Here is a 12,362-nt window from a genome sequence, read left to right as displayed (position 1 = left end):
GGAAGCAATTCCTAAATAATTCCTTAGATGTTTTAAGAAAAGGCAGGACTGCCACTTCCAGAAGAAATGGAATAACAGGGACCAGATGTACCCTGCACCTGAAACAACTAAAAATATGGACAAAATATATTTTCAAAGCATTGGACATCAGGCAAAGAAGGACAGCGATCCCTGAGAGATGGTAAACAAGGTGAGCCACACAGCTGCTGGAGCTTGCTGCCTAGGTTGTTTCCAGGCCACAGCACAGGAAAGGGGAACCCAGGTGGAACTCAGAGACCTCTCTTAGTTGAGAAGATAGAACTGAGATCTGGAAAGGCCAAGACAGATAGAATTTGCAGTGTACAGTACTGGAGAAGAAAGCTGCACAAAGAGAGATCTGCAGGGGACCCCTTGAGTATTCAGCTGAGTTTTAGCTGGGTAACTAAAGAAAACACAGCTAATATCACACTTAATGGTACAATGCTTTCCCCCTAAGTCTGAGGGGAAAAGCAAGGATGCTCATTCATACCACTTCTCTTCAACATGGTACTCGAGGTCCTAGCCAGTACAATAAGGCAACAAATAGAACTCAAAAGAAAGTAAAATTGTCTTGTAAATGATATAATTATGCATGTAAAAACAAAAAAAGCTGCCTACATAAATGCCACTAGATGTAATGAAGCAAAGTGTATTTTTATTTAGTTTATCAGAGCCATAATCATATCAATAAAAACAAACTACCCAAATGAGGAGGTCTTCAACAAAGAAAGGCTTCCAAGAAGAAAAAGTTTAAAGAAGGCTTTTTGAGAATGAGAAAGAAAATGGTTTGAAAACCAGAAACAGAATATTTTATATAAGGCACAGCCCTTATAAAGTATGGGGGAAAAGGGAGGAAATCATATGGAAAGTAGAGAAAAACTTGTATGAAAGAAGGCAAAGATTCAAAACTAGAGAACGATCATTGATAGATGGAAACAGTATCGGAGCCTGGCTCAGACACAGGGGTTTGGATTTCACAGAATAAGAAAGCAAAGGTTGATAAAGAAGGGAAAAGAAAATAGAATGTAGGAAATGTTTTCTGGGCCGAAACTGGGAAGAGGACAATTGACAGGAAGCTATTTTAACAATCCAGACATAGCCTGAGGATGACAGAATCAGGATGGCGGCAGGGAAACAAAAATAAGAGGTCTGAAGTCCAAAGGCACAGAGAAAAGAGTTAAAGAATTTGGCAATATTTCAAGAGTCAGTGTTTCAGGATTCCAAGATTCAGGTGTTGGGAGGATGGGTTACCAGTGATGGGACCGGAAAGAGTCAACAACTAACTCTTTAAGGGAGGTGAAGCAGAGGCCCCTCTCCAGCCTCCAGAGTTACCCTTTCTGAAAAGCACCTTGAATGGTAAAGCCAAGGTCTAAAACACAGGAGGTTAAAGGAAAACAAGAGAAAAGGACAGTAAATACACATTTTTAAGTACAGTAAATAAAAGTCTAGAGAGCATTCACTTCAAAAGCAAACACAGGGCATCAGTGTTGAGCCCTGGCTCTGTGGCAGGTTCAGGAAGCGTAGGGTGGTGTCACAATGTGCTGAGGTCAACCCACAAGCTGTGTGTGGGGCACAGGATCCCCTTTTTAAAGTTTTTGAACCAGCCCTTACTGGCTTGAAATGTGATGTCTTTTGCATTTTCATTCTCTTGTTTTGGTGTTGTTTTTTTGTTCCTACAAAGAGCCTTTTCACTAACACTCTTGGTGTTTTAAAAATAACATTTTCCCTCTGGGCCCATGTTTTGGCCATATATTGGGACTGTAGGGGCATAAAAAGATCTCTCTTTATACCAACCCACAAACCTACCTGCATGGTTTAAGTGGGAATCAGTAATTAGTGTGCCCTTTTTTAAGCGAATAGAGAGCCAAACTGCAGATAAAAACATCATAAATTTTAAACACTTTGGTATAAAAATATAAAACTCTTACGGTGAAAAGAAGGTTGACAAAAGAGTAGTTGGTGAAAGGTTTGTTTTAAAATCTGTTGTCCATGGTACATCTAAGTAGAGAGATTCTATATTTAGAAGTCCCACAGAAATATGCATCTAGGTAAAATATCTCTTCATGAAAAGGAAATTACTAAGCATGATACACTATCAGCAAGATTTTCACAGGAGGAAAAACAAAGCTCCTTGGAGGGCTTCAGTTTCATGTTTTACTTTGTATCTCGTTCCTCCACTTTAGGATGGGGCAAATGCTTAAGACATTTTTTCTTTTTTTAATTGCTTTTAGAGAGAGAGGAAGGAAGAGGGAGAGAGAGAAAAAAAAACACATGGATGAGACAGAGAAACATTGATCAGCTGCCTCCCGTATGCACCCCAACCCGGGATCAACCCCAAAACCTAGGTATGTGCCCTGACTGGGAACTGAACCCGAAACCTTTTGGTATACAGGACAATGCTCCACCCAACTGAGCCACACCGGCCAGGGCTCAAGACATTTGTCCTGATATACTGACCTGGGCCTAAGTTAGGAAGCCTGGGTCACTTCCACTTGTTGAGGTTCTATTATGTTCTTAAGACATGCCAAAACAGCATTATAAAAATGGTGGTATATTTTAGCCCTGGCTGGGTGGCTCAGTTGGTTAGAGAATGGTCCTGTACACCAAAATGTCTCTGGTTCAATTCTGATCAAGACACATACCTAGGTTGCAGGTTTGATCCCTGGTTGGGCATATACAGGAGGCAACTGATCAATATTTCTCTGTCTCCTCCCTCTTGCTAAAAAAAAAAAAAAAAAAAAAATCAATCCTTGGGTGAAAATTAAAAAAGAAAAAAATTCGTGGTATATTTTAAATGTATACATTTAATCAATTAAAACACTTTTGGGAAAAGAATCAACGTAACTGTACTTTTCACAAGATACAGGATCATAAACCACCGATAGTATGAGCTGGTAACTAAAACAAGTTTAAAGTTATAATCAATATCTTCTTTTAATCCTGTGGATTTATCTTAGATTTTACACCTACTACGTGCAAACCATTCTGCTGGGGGCCACAGAAAAAATAAAGTAGTATAAGCTTGTTTTCAGCTCAAGGTATCCAAGAGAGAACCCCTAACATCTCCCTCTTCTCTAGTCGAGCAACTACGAGGAACTTCTAACGATTATCACTCCACCTATGCCCTGTCAATTACTTGCTACCTTCTCCAAGAAGCTTTAATTTCTCTTTCTCTCCTGGGTTCTTCTTATATACCTTTAAACAGATTTTCTCTTTTTACCTTAAAATACTGCCTTCCCAGCCTTGCCTAGCTTCTAGTTTCTCCTTCCTTTCTTTTCCAAACATCCTGAAATAAACTACACACAGCTATCACTCTCCCCACCATCCATTATCTCCTTAGCCCCTAGTAATCTACGCCAATGAATGAACATACAGAATTTGTAGCAATCAACATTACAATAGGTCAATTAGCACCTTCTGAGTGTGATCAGCACCACCAGAGCTTAATCACCTCTTACAGTGAAAAATATCAAGCTCCTAATATGCAAAGCTGAGAATCACTGGTTAGCCAACCAAGCGCAGATATTCAGCAGCTGTACTTGAAAACAACTTAGTGATAATAGAATGAAAGACAGCAAGAGGTGGGGTGGATTAGGGAAAAGGAGACGCCAAGAGTAACAGCTGAGAAAGAGATATGGAGGGGACGTGAAAGTAAAGAGCTACTGAACTAAAGAGTAAAATGAAGGAAAACAGGCTAGGTTTCCATTCAATGAACCCTCCTTTTTTCATTCTGGCTGAGAATAAAGTTGAACGAATGCTGAGAACATTAGTTCAGTGAGTACTTGGAAAAGTTATAAATATGTACTGTAAAGACTTTTGAGCTGTAGGAATCGTCTTTCCCAGTACATGTACCCAGAGATCCTCTGGGCAACCCTTTCTGATTCCATGCCTTTCACTGGTTCAGTATATGGCCCTTGTGAGGCATGCAGATTAGCACTCACTCCAGGTGATCAGGAGGTCGCTGCCTTTACTCTCGGCTCCTAAAGATAAGCTTAAATAAGGCGCCACTTTCTAAAACTCCACCGATTTAAAATCATCTGCATGGTTGTAAGTACCGCCTGTCTTCAAGCAAACACATTCACCAGGAGCGACAAGCACCATTCTGGTTTATGATTATCTTCTTTGACCGGTACTTTATGATGCCTTTATGAATTCAAATATACGGACTCACATCATTTCTAAAGCCATTTCCAGTTGTAAAATGCAGTATAATCAAAGAGTCTGAGTGTGAAATGTCACAGTTAGCCCATCTAAGTTAGCTGTTGGCCCTGTACCCCAACACCAGCTTTATAAAGCATACCACTGTGCTAGTCACCATTCTCCACAGACTGTCCTAAATATGCTCCTTCGTGTCTCTGCACAGAGTGTTCCCTCTGCCTGAACTGCCCTTTCCTTCAGGACTTTAATGGGAATGTCGCCTGTCCTGGAAAGGCTTCCTTGACCTCCAGTTGTGTTGATGACTTTTTCACCTCTGCCCCATCCCTTGTACTGTTTATCACAGCAAATGGCACTCATCTATCTGGGTCCATGTCTGCCTCACCCACTTGGCTGTGCCCCCCTTGTGAGGCAGGATCTCTTCCCATCCCATCCTTGTAGTCCTAGCTTCTAACACAGCATTCAGCACATGGTATGCCTCCAACGTTCAGTGAAATTGTCGTCATGTCAGTCCCTAGCATATGAAAAGACTTTTAAAGAAATAACCATTCTGTTCATTTCTGCTAATAAGGATTAAAGGGATACTCGTTAAAGTCTACAATGACTAAATAAAAATTTCCAGGCAAATTAAAAATTTTAATTACAATATTCTTTCTGTAATCTTAAAATGTTTACCTACTACAAGTAGAAACTAAAGAAAAATATAACCTGGAGACAATTTAAAAAGGAGAGCCACATCCTGCCCCCACGTATTTGTTTAAACCATTATAATGACTACGGGTTTTTTAATTCTATTTTTAGTTTTCTTCCTTAACCTCATTTGAAAAATACTTATTGAGGACCTACTATGTGTAACCTACAGTGCTAAATACTGGTGATACAAATGTGAACAAGACAGACAAGGTAGTTTTATTCATGTCACTATGTTCTAGCAGGGAAACAATATACAAATATTTAACTACGATTGCATTAGTGCTCCGAGTGTTTAAAAGGAGTACATCTCCTGGTCTGGGCTGGGGGTGATTAGGAAATCACTAAAGAACTGACATATAAACTGAGCTGAAATTAAAGCAGCATCAGCTAAGGTCAGGGTGGGGGGCTTACAGGCCATAGGAACAGGAAGTACAAGGAAGAGACCTTGAGTGAGGAGTAACAGGCATCTCAAGAACCAGAAGGGGGTCAGTGTGGCAAGAGTACGCAGCAAAGGGAAGAGTGGCCGGAGAGGAGGCAGAATCTTCATTGGCACTAAGTGAACAAGACAGACCAGATACTTATTCTCGTGAAGTTTATATTCCAGAGAGGGTACAGCAGAGTTTTGGGGACTCATTAACTGTTTAAAGTAGGGAAGAAATGTGATCAGATTTATAAATTGATAAAAAAATTCAAAGATTGTTTTATTTTTATTTTATTTTATTTTTTTAGAGAAAGAGGAAGGGAGAGAAAGAAAGAGAAACACCGATGTGATAGTAAAACATCAATTGGCTACCTCCTGCACACCCCCCACCAGGGATCGAGCACACAACCCCGGGCATGTGCCCCGACAAGGAATCTAACTGGCAACCTTCCAGTGCGTGGGAGGATGCCCAACTGACTGAGCCACACCAGCCAGGGCTATATTTGTTTTTTAAGTAAATGTTTTATATTTGAAGTATAACATATATAGAACAGGTATGTAGTTTTAAAAGATTATTCTTGCTGCAGTTTTGACAATTCTGAGGCAGAGAATTCCCTACTTACAGAAGAAAAAACTGAGGTTCTTCAAAGGTAAGTAATTTGAGTTTATTCAGACATTTGAGTGCCTGCAACATGGCAGGCATAGTACAGCATGTGCTTGGGGATGCAGAGACGAATGCAACAGTCTTGCTCTTAAGAAACTCACAATCTGTAAAAGAAACAGATCTTGAACCATGATATAGTGCAGTCTATGCTAGAAATGAGTAAAGTATAAGCAAGTAGAGAGGAATTAAATCTTCCTAGGAAGAATTAATCATTTTATCTCTATGTTAAAGGGACATTTTTTTCATACTATTTATAGTAGCTGAATTTGCAATCATTCCTTGCTTGGAACATAGTGGGTACTCAAGCAAAAATCTACAATACAAACCAGCCAAGAACTTTTAACTCCTAGTTCAGTGCCTTTCCAGTAATCAATTGTGTCCCTAACTCTGGAAGAGTATGCATTAATTCCAAGGAGCTCTCCTTTTGAAGCTGCTTTCAGAGCTAGTTTACAAACCACAAAAGAAAATAAGTCTCATTAAATTAAAGCTCAACCTCATTTTTGACTCAGCCTGAAAACCCATAGCAATATGTAAACAGTTATTTTTTAAAAAAGCAAATCTTTATTCAGAAGAAATGCTCCTATGAAGACAATCAAGAAAATATGCCATATACTCCTTTATAATTCATGATCTCGTCCTCAAAGGAGCCTGGGCTGGGTAGCTCGGTTGTTTAGAGCATCATCCTGATACTCCAAGATTGTGGGTTCAGTTCCTGGTCAGGGCACATACATGCATCAACCAATGTATGCATAAATAAGTGGAACAACAAATCGATGCTTCTTTAAATTAAATTTTTTAAAAACAACTTATATTTTAGTTTCTAAATGCAAAGTAGCATTTGTTCATTTATTTAAAATATAAGTTGCCTACTACAGGCCAGGTCAGGAGCTAGTCTTAGGGATGCAAACCTGAGTAAGACAAAAGTCGACCTTCAAGGAACTCCCAGTCTCTCAGGGAGAAGCTGATAATACACACCCCAAGACAATCCGAGCTGTAATTCAACAGGTATACACAGAGGGAACATAGAGGCTTTGTACAGATGCCATCGGATCCATTTCATCAGGTACCTATTCCTGTTGGTCAGTGCCCATGCCTTATCAGTTGTTAGATATTTTAATATTACCCCTGGTTACAACAAACTAACAAATATTATAAGTAATTGCTATATGAAAAAATAGTGACACAAAAAGTTAATGTTAAAAGGGTTCAGTGGATATGTTGAGAAATGAAGTTTAAGAGTGGTCTTGGGATCCCCTGGGTTTCTCAGCAAAGGAGGTTAGCATATTTGGAAAAGGAGCTGGTTCTAGGTAAGGGGAATAGAGTTATCAAAAGGTCAATGGCTGAAAATACCCAGGTATGGCCTTTCAACTATGTTGAGGATATGGTTTAGAGGTGTGTTGTCCAACATGGTAACCATCAGCCACATGTGGCTACTTAGAACCTGACATGTGGTTAGTCTGAATTGAGATGTTGAAAAATACACTCCAGATGTCAAAGACTTAATATGAAAAAAGGAATATAAAGCATCTCAATTTTTTTTTACTGATGACCTGCTTACATAATAATATTTTGGATATATTGAAGTAAATAAAATGTTTATGAGAATCAACTTTACTCTCTATTTTTAATGTGGCTGCCAGAAAAGTTAAAATTACCTATGTGGCTCATATTTGTGGCTTGCATTCTAAACTATCTGGGCAATGGGACACCACTAAAGGTTTTCAAACTTAAGTGCCTGGGGTAGACTTGGAGAGGGGGCAGGAAACATAAACAAAGATTAGTATGGGGGCAATCTGTAGGGTCAAGACACTAGAGGCAGTTGTCAGTGTCGAAAAGTAGTAAATGTCAAAGAGTAAGCAGACTCAGCTGGAAAGCGTACAGTGTCTTTAGAAGTCCACACTGGGTGGAGAGAGCAGGAAGAAACCAAGAGCAGGGTGAGGTGAGGGAAGAACAGCTGCAAACGCTGACCCCGGTCTGTATGACCAAGGTGCATTGCTCAGCGGACTTGGCAAGCTCAGCCAACAGTTTAGGTTAGATCTAGTCTGGCTCAGTGCGAAGGGCTCCCAGGCAGGCACAATTCAGAGGGAGAACAGTATCAGGGTCCTCTTCAGCAATTTCCGATCTATCACTACTTGGCAAGGCCTCCAATAGTGGTTTCAAGTCCCAGAGAAGGTAAGAGAAAACAAGGCTACCAAAAACTACAATATAGCAATAAATTATAAAATCCAAAGCCTAGACTCACAACACAGCCAACAAACATTTACTGGGAGTTTTCTGTATGCCTGATTCTTGGCTAGGCTCTGGAGACATGGGAAACAAAACAGACATGGTCCTGAATCACAAATTGTGGTGAGAGCTGTGAAAACAGAGCAGGAGCTCTAAGAGATGTAATCGAGGGTGGGTGGAGGTAGTGGTACAAGGTCATAAAGAAAAGCCTCTCTGAGGAAGTTACAATTTAATCTGACCCCTCAAGTCAGTTGGGTGAAGACAAGGGGGAAGTAGGGGGTGAGGGTTAGGAAGCAGGGAGGGAAGAATAGCCCAAGCCAGGAGAATGGTAGGTACAAACACCTTGAGGCTGGAAAAGGAACTGAAAGACGAGTAGAATTAGAAGGTCAGAAAGAGATGAGAAGGCTGGAGACAGGCGGAGGCCAGATCTTACAGAGCCTCATAAAATGAAAAATAAAATCCCAAACAACCTGAGTGCAATGGAAGCCATGAGGGGTTTTGATCGGGAAAGCAGTCTGATCCTGAGGGGGCTGGAAGTGCTCCAACTGCCTATGCGCCACACAGCCTAAAGAACCAGAGACGGCTTGGCAACAAAGGGGCAGAAGCCAGTATTTGTATCTGAGTAGCAGGATATCAGGTCTGGGATAAGAGAGTTTATTATAAGGCCCTCCCTCCAAGTGTTCCCAGGTTGCAAGTTTGGGAGAAGAATAACACTACTGAAAATTACAGAAAAATCTGATGAAAGAGCTAGTTTAGGAGGCAAAGTTAGTAATAACTTTAAACACAGTGCGTATAAAGGAGCAGTGAACTGCAGCATGTAGGCATGAATATTTGGATTATGGAAGAGAGGCCGGGCATGAATGTGCAGGTTAGTAGATAGAGAGGTGATAGGTATTTTAAGTACCAAAAGTAAGTAACACTTTCAAGGAGTAGAAAAGAGAAAAATAAAACAAGGACAACAAAAGGAGCCCCAGCCTCAGGAGAAGTCAGGAGAAAAGTGTATCCAAAGGGATAGTGTGAGAGAGTTGGGGGGTGGGGAACAGTAATACAACTGTTCGGAATCCTAACTGTGGTGGTGGTTACATAAATCTATACATGTGTTAACATTCATAGAACTGTATACACACTAAAAGTCAATGCTACTACATGTTATTTTTTAAAATAAAAATTTAAAGAGAGTGGGGATAGTCAAAAGGACAGACTGCTAAAGGCAGACAGAAAAAGATGCTCTGGGAAATTTAACCATTGGGAACCAACTGATAACCTTGGGAAATGCCTCAGTGAGTGGTGAAGTTGGAAGTGGGGCTGCAAAGGTTCAAAGAAAGACTGAGTAGTAAAGGGAAGCAGTCATTATAGCCCCCTCTTTCAGAACTCGAGGTGAAAGGAAGAACAGAATGGTGCAGCAGCTCAAACAGGTACGTAGACTCAGGAGATTTAGCAAACTGGCAGAGCCAAACTTCCAAGACCATATGAGTTGTTCCATTTAAGTATTCTAGAAAAATGCGTTTTGCACATGAACTATTCATGTTTTTACTGTCCCATTAAACTAAAACTGCTAAAATGAATCCAAAGTCATTACATTTTAAAATCTGCTCCTTAGTCAATGAACATTTACTGTCCCCTACTATGTGCCAAACACTGTGCTTAGATACAAAAGTTCCTGGTCCCTGGAAGAGCACATAGGATTAATCACAACAGCAAGGTAGTGAAGCGGACATCTGCACAAAGGACTCTGAAAGCTTTGACCTCTAATTAAATGCATTTTATTTATCTTTATAAAAATTAAACAGGGAGGAAATAAAAACAAAGCACAGACGTACTTTGATACAAATGCTCTTAATTTTTAAAAGCTAAGGAGTTTAGCATTAGATTCTTAAATTAGGCAACCTAATCATTAGTGGTATTTCCCTTTACTATGCCTCTCTACTTTTCAGTGCCTTTTCCATACTTCTTCCTCTGGATAACTTAGGGGGCAAAATGGAACAAGCACAAGGCTTTGAAACCAGACAGACTTGAGACTAAATCTATGTCCCCGAACCTTCTAGCTGTGTGGCTCTTGGCAGCTTTTTCTCAGCCATGAAACAGTAATGATACCTACCCCATAGGCCAGAGTGAGGTAAGGATTAGAAAATATATCAAGAGGCTTGCATATGGGAAGCATGCAATAAATGTGTTACTACCATTTGAACAAATGATATTGTTCTGATTTTAAACATTTTTTAAGAGCTTCCTTTTGAATGAGGAAAAAAATTACTTTGTTTCAAGGGTATGACATTTATCTGCTACCTTAGAAAAACAGCTTGGGAATTTTTTCTCCCTGAGTCCTATCACAAACTATTCTGCTCAAATAATGTTTGGGACAAGCACTTAAAAATGGTCAAGAACTAAGAAAATATATAGGCATCCCAAGTGGGACAAGCCAGCCTGCTCTGTGTTCCGGATACTTGCCTTAGTGTAGGCACCTACCACGTTTACATCCCTTCTATTAACTACCTACAGCAATACTACACATTGTAGAATTGCAAGACAATATGCTAAAGTTCTGATTTTTAAGGGGTATTTACATTCACACTTCCAAAAGAATAGTTTCAAAGCCAAAATCACCAATGCTTCTCCAAATCAATAGGAAACTATCATTCTGATGAAATTCCCCACAACGATGAAGGACACAGTCTCTATTGCTAAACTTTCACAAAATGCTAAGATACACACCTTACTTCTGGTATGCTTAACTGCTGGGGGGTGGGGGGCGCAACTAACAACGTTTATTCAATGACTATGGAGAAATCTCTGGCAAATATCGGTGTATAATTTCGCTTATATTGTAATACAAACGACCAACTTGAGATTCGCCTTAACCCTCGCTCGATCTCTAGCACAGATGCTAAAAAGCAATAAAATGGCAAAACATGAGAAAGCGAGGAGTCTGAAAAAAATGCAGACTGATACCCTGTGCCCAAAGAATGGAAGATGGGCTGGTCCTTATAAGGCGCGTTCACAAGAGGCTCCGTTCCTGGGTGTCTTCCTGCCCCTACAGTGGATTTCGCCCAGGGTGGGCTAATAACCCCGCTCGTTTGAAACTAAAGGGCGCCAGACCACAGGAAGGCAGAAAACACTCCTCCGGCTGTTTCGTACAATGTTATACCCCTCGATTCCTCCTGGAAAGTCTGAATCGCCTGTCGAAGAAGGCCACACACCAGTCTCTGGAATGAGGGGTGAGGGGGTGGTACCCCCGGCCCAGGTTAAGCAAGGGACACGTTCACTCGCCACGCAGGTCGTGCACACAGGCAGGCAGGCACCCGGAGGCTCCGAGGCCTGACGCCTCTCTGACACGCGCCTTCGCGGGCCTCGGCTCTCCGCCGCGACGGGGACCCCTCCCTGCCCCGAGGCCCCCCAGCCACGGGAAGCGAACCCGACCCGGCCAGCCCACCCGGAAGCCCTCCCCAGCTCACACCTGCCGGCGCGTGACGCCCACAGCCCCGCGCGCCGCCCGTCCCGGCCTTGCCATTCCGGCAGCCCATTCCCCGCGCGCGGGACGTCGCTCGCGTCCCTACCCGCCCCGGGGTCAAACCCCCCAGACGCCCGCCCCCGCCGGGTCCCGCGCGCGCTCACGCCCCTCCCGGGCCTCTCCCCGCCGCGCTCGCTCACTCGCGAGGACTCGCGCACTCTGCGCCTCAGCTTGACAGGCCTGCCCGCGCCGCGCGCTCCCGCGGGCGTCCTCGCCCACCCGGCCGCCCAGCTCCGACTCGCGGTGTGCGGGGGAGGGGAAGAGCGGCGGCGGCCGTCGGTCCTCACTCACCGCCGAGCCGTGCCGGTTCCGAGTGCGCGGCGTTCCGCTGTGAGGCGATGCGCTGCGATGCGCGCGGTCCCCGCTTCTCCGCAGGCTGTGGAGGCGACGTAGTAGGACGACTGAGGGGAGCTGGGGTCAGTCCCTCCCGCTTCACCTCTCAGAAACGCGGGGACCCCAGAAACTAAAAACAAAATAAACAAACTTTCCCCTTCGCCTCCCTCCCCCAAAACCACAACACAAACACTCGAGAGGCCGCCCACAGCCTCATTCCATTGGCTTCAGGAAGGATGCCTCCGACTCTCACTGGCTGGCTTTTGTGCTCGTCAAGCTGATGCTCCGCCCCTCCAATTCCTCGCCGCGGCCGTCGCCCCTCATTGGCCAAGTGCTTCCCGTTT

General features: G+C 42.7%; 1 protein-coding gene across 2 annotated transcripts in view; it reads right to left on the bottom strand.

The window, feature by feature from the left end:
* TNRC6B (trinucleotide repeat containing adaptor 6B) overlaps nucleotides 1–12,089 on the bottom strand; it is a 203,752-nt gene extending 191,663 nt beyond the window's left edge. For both annotated transcript variants that reach the window (XM_087814937.1, XM_016205300.2), the window contains exon 1: nucleotides 11,977–12,089. The gene's annotated coding sequence lies outside the window, so the exon portion shown is untranslated. The remainder of the gene's footprint in view (nucleotides 1–11,976) is intronic.
* Between the last annotated feature and the right edge of the window lie 273 nt (nucleotides 12,090–12,362).

Source organism: Miniopterus natalensis, chromosome 2 (assembly GCF_054644295.1).
Source record: "Miniopterus natalensis isolate mMinNat1 chromosome 2, mMinNat1.hap1, whole genome shotgun sequence".
Taxonomy (NCBI): Eukaryota; Metazoa; Chordata; class Mammalia; order Chiroptera; family Miniopteridae; genus Miniopterus; species Miniopterus natalensis.
Note: the sequence above shows the minus strand (reverse complement) of the source record. Positions and strands in the feature narration are given on the sequence as shown.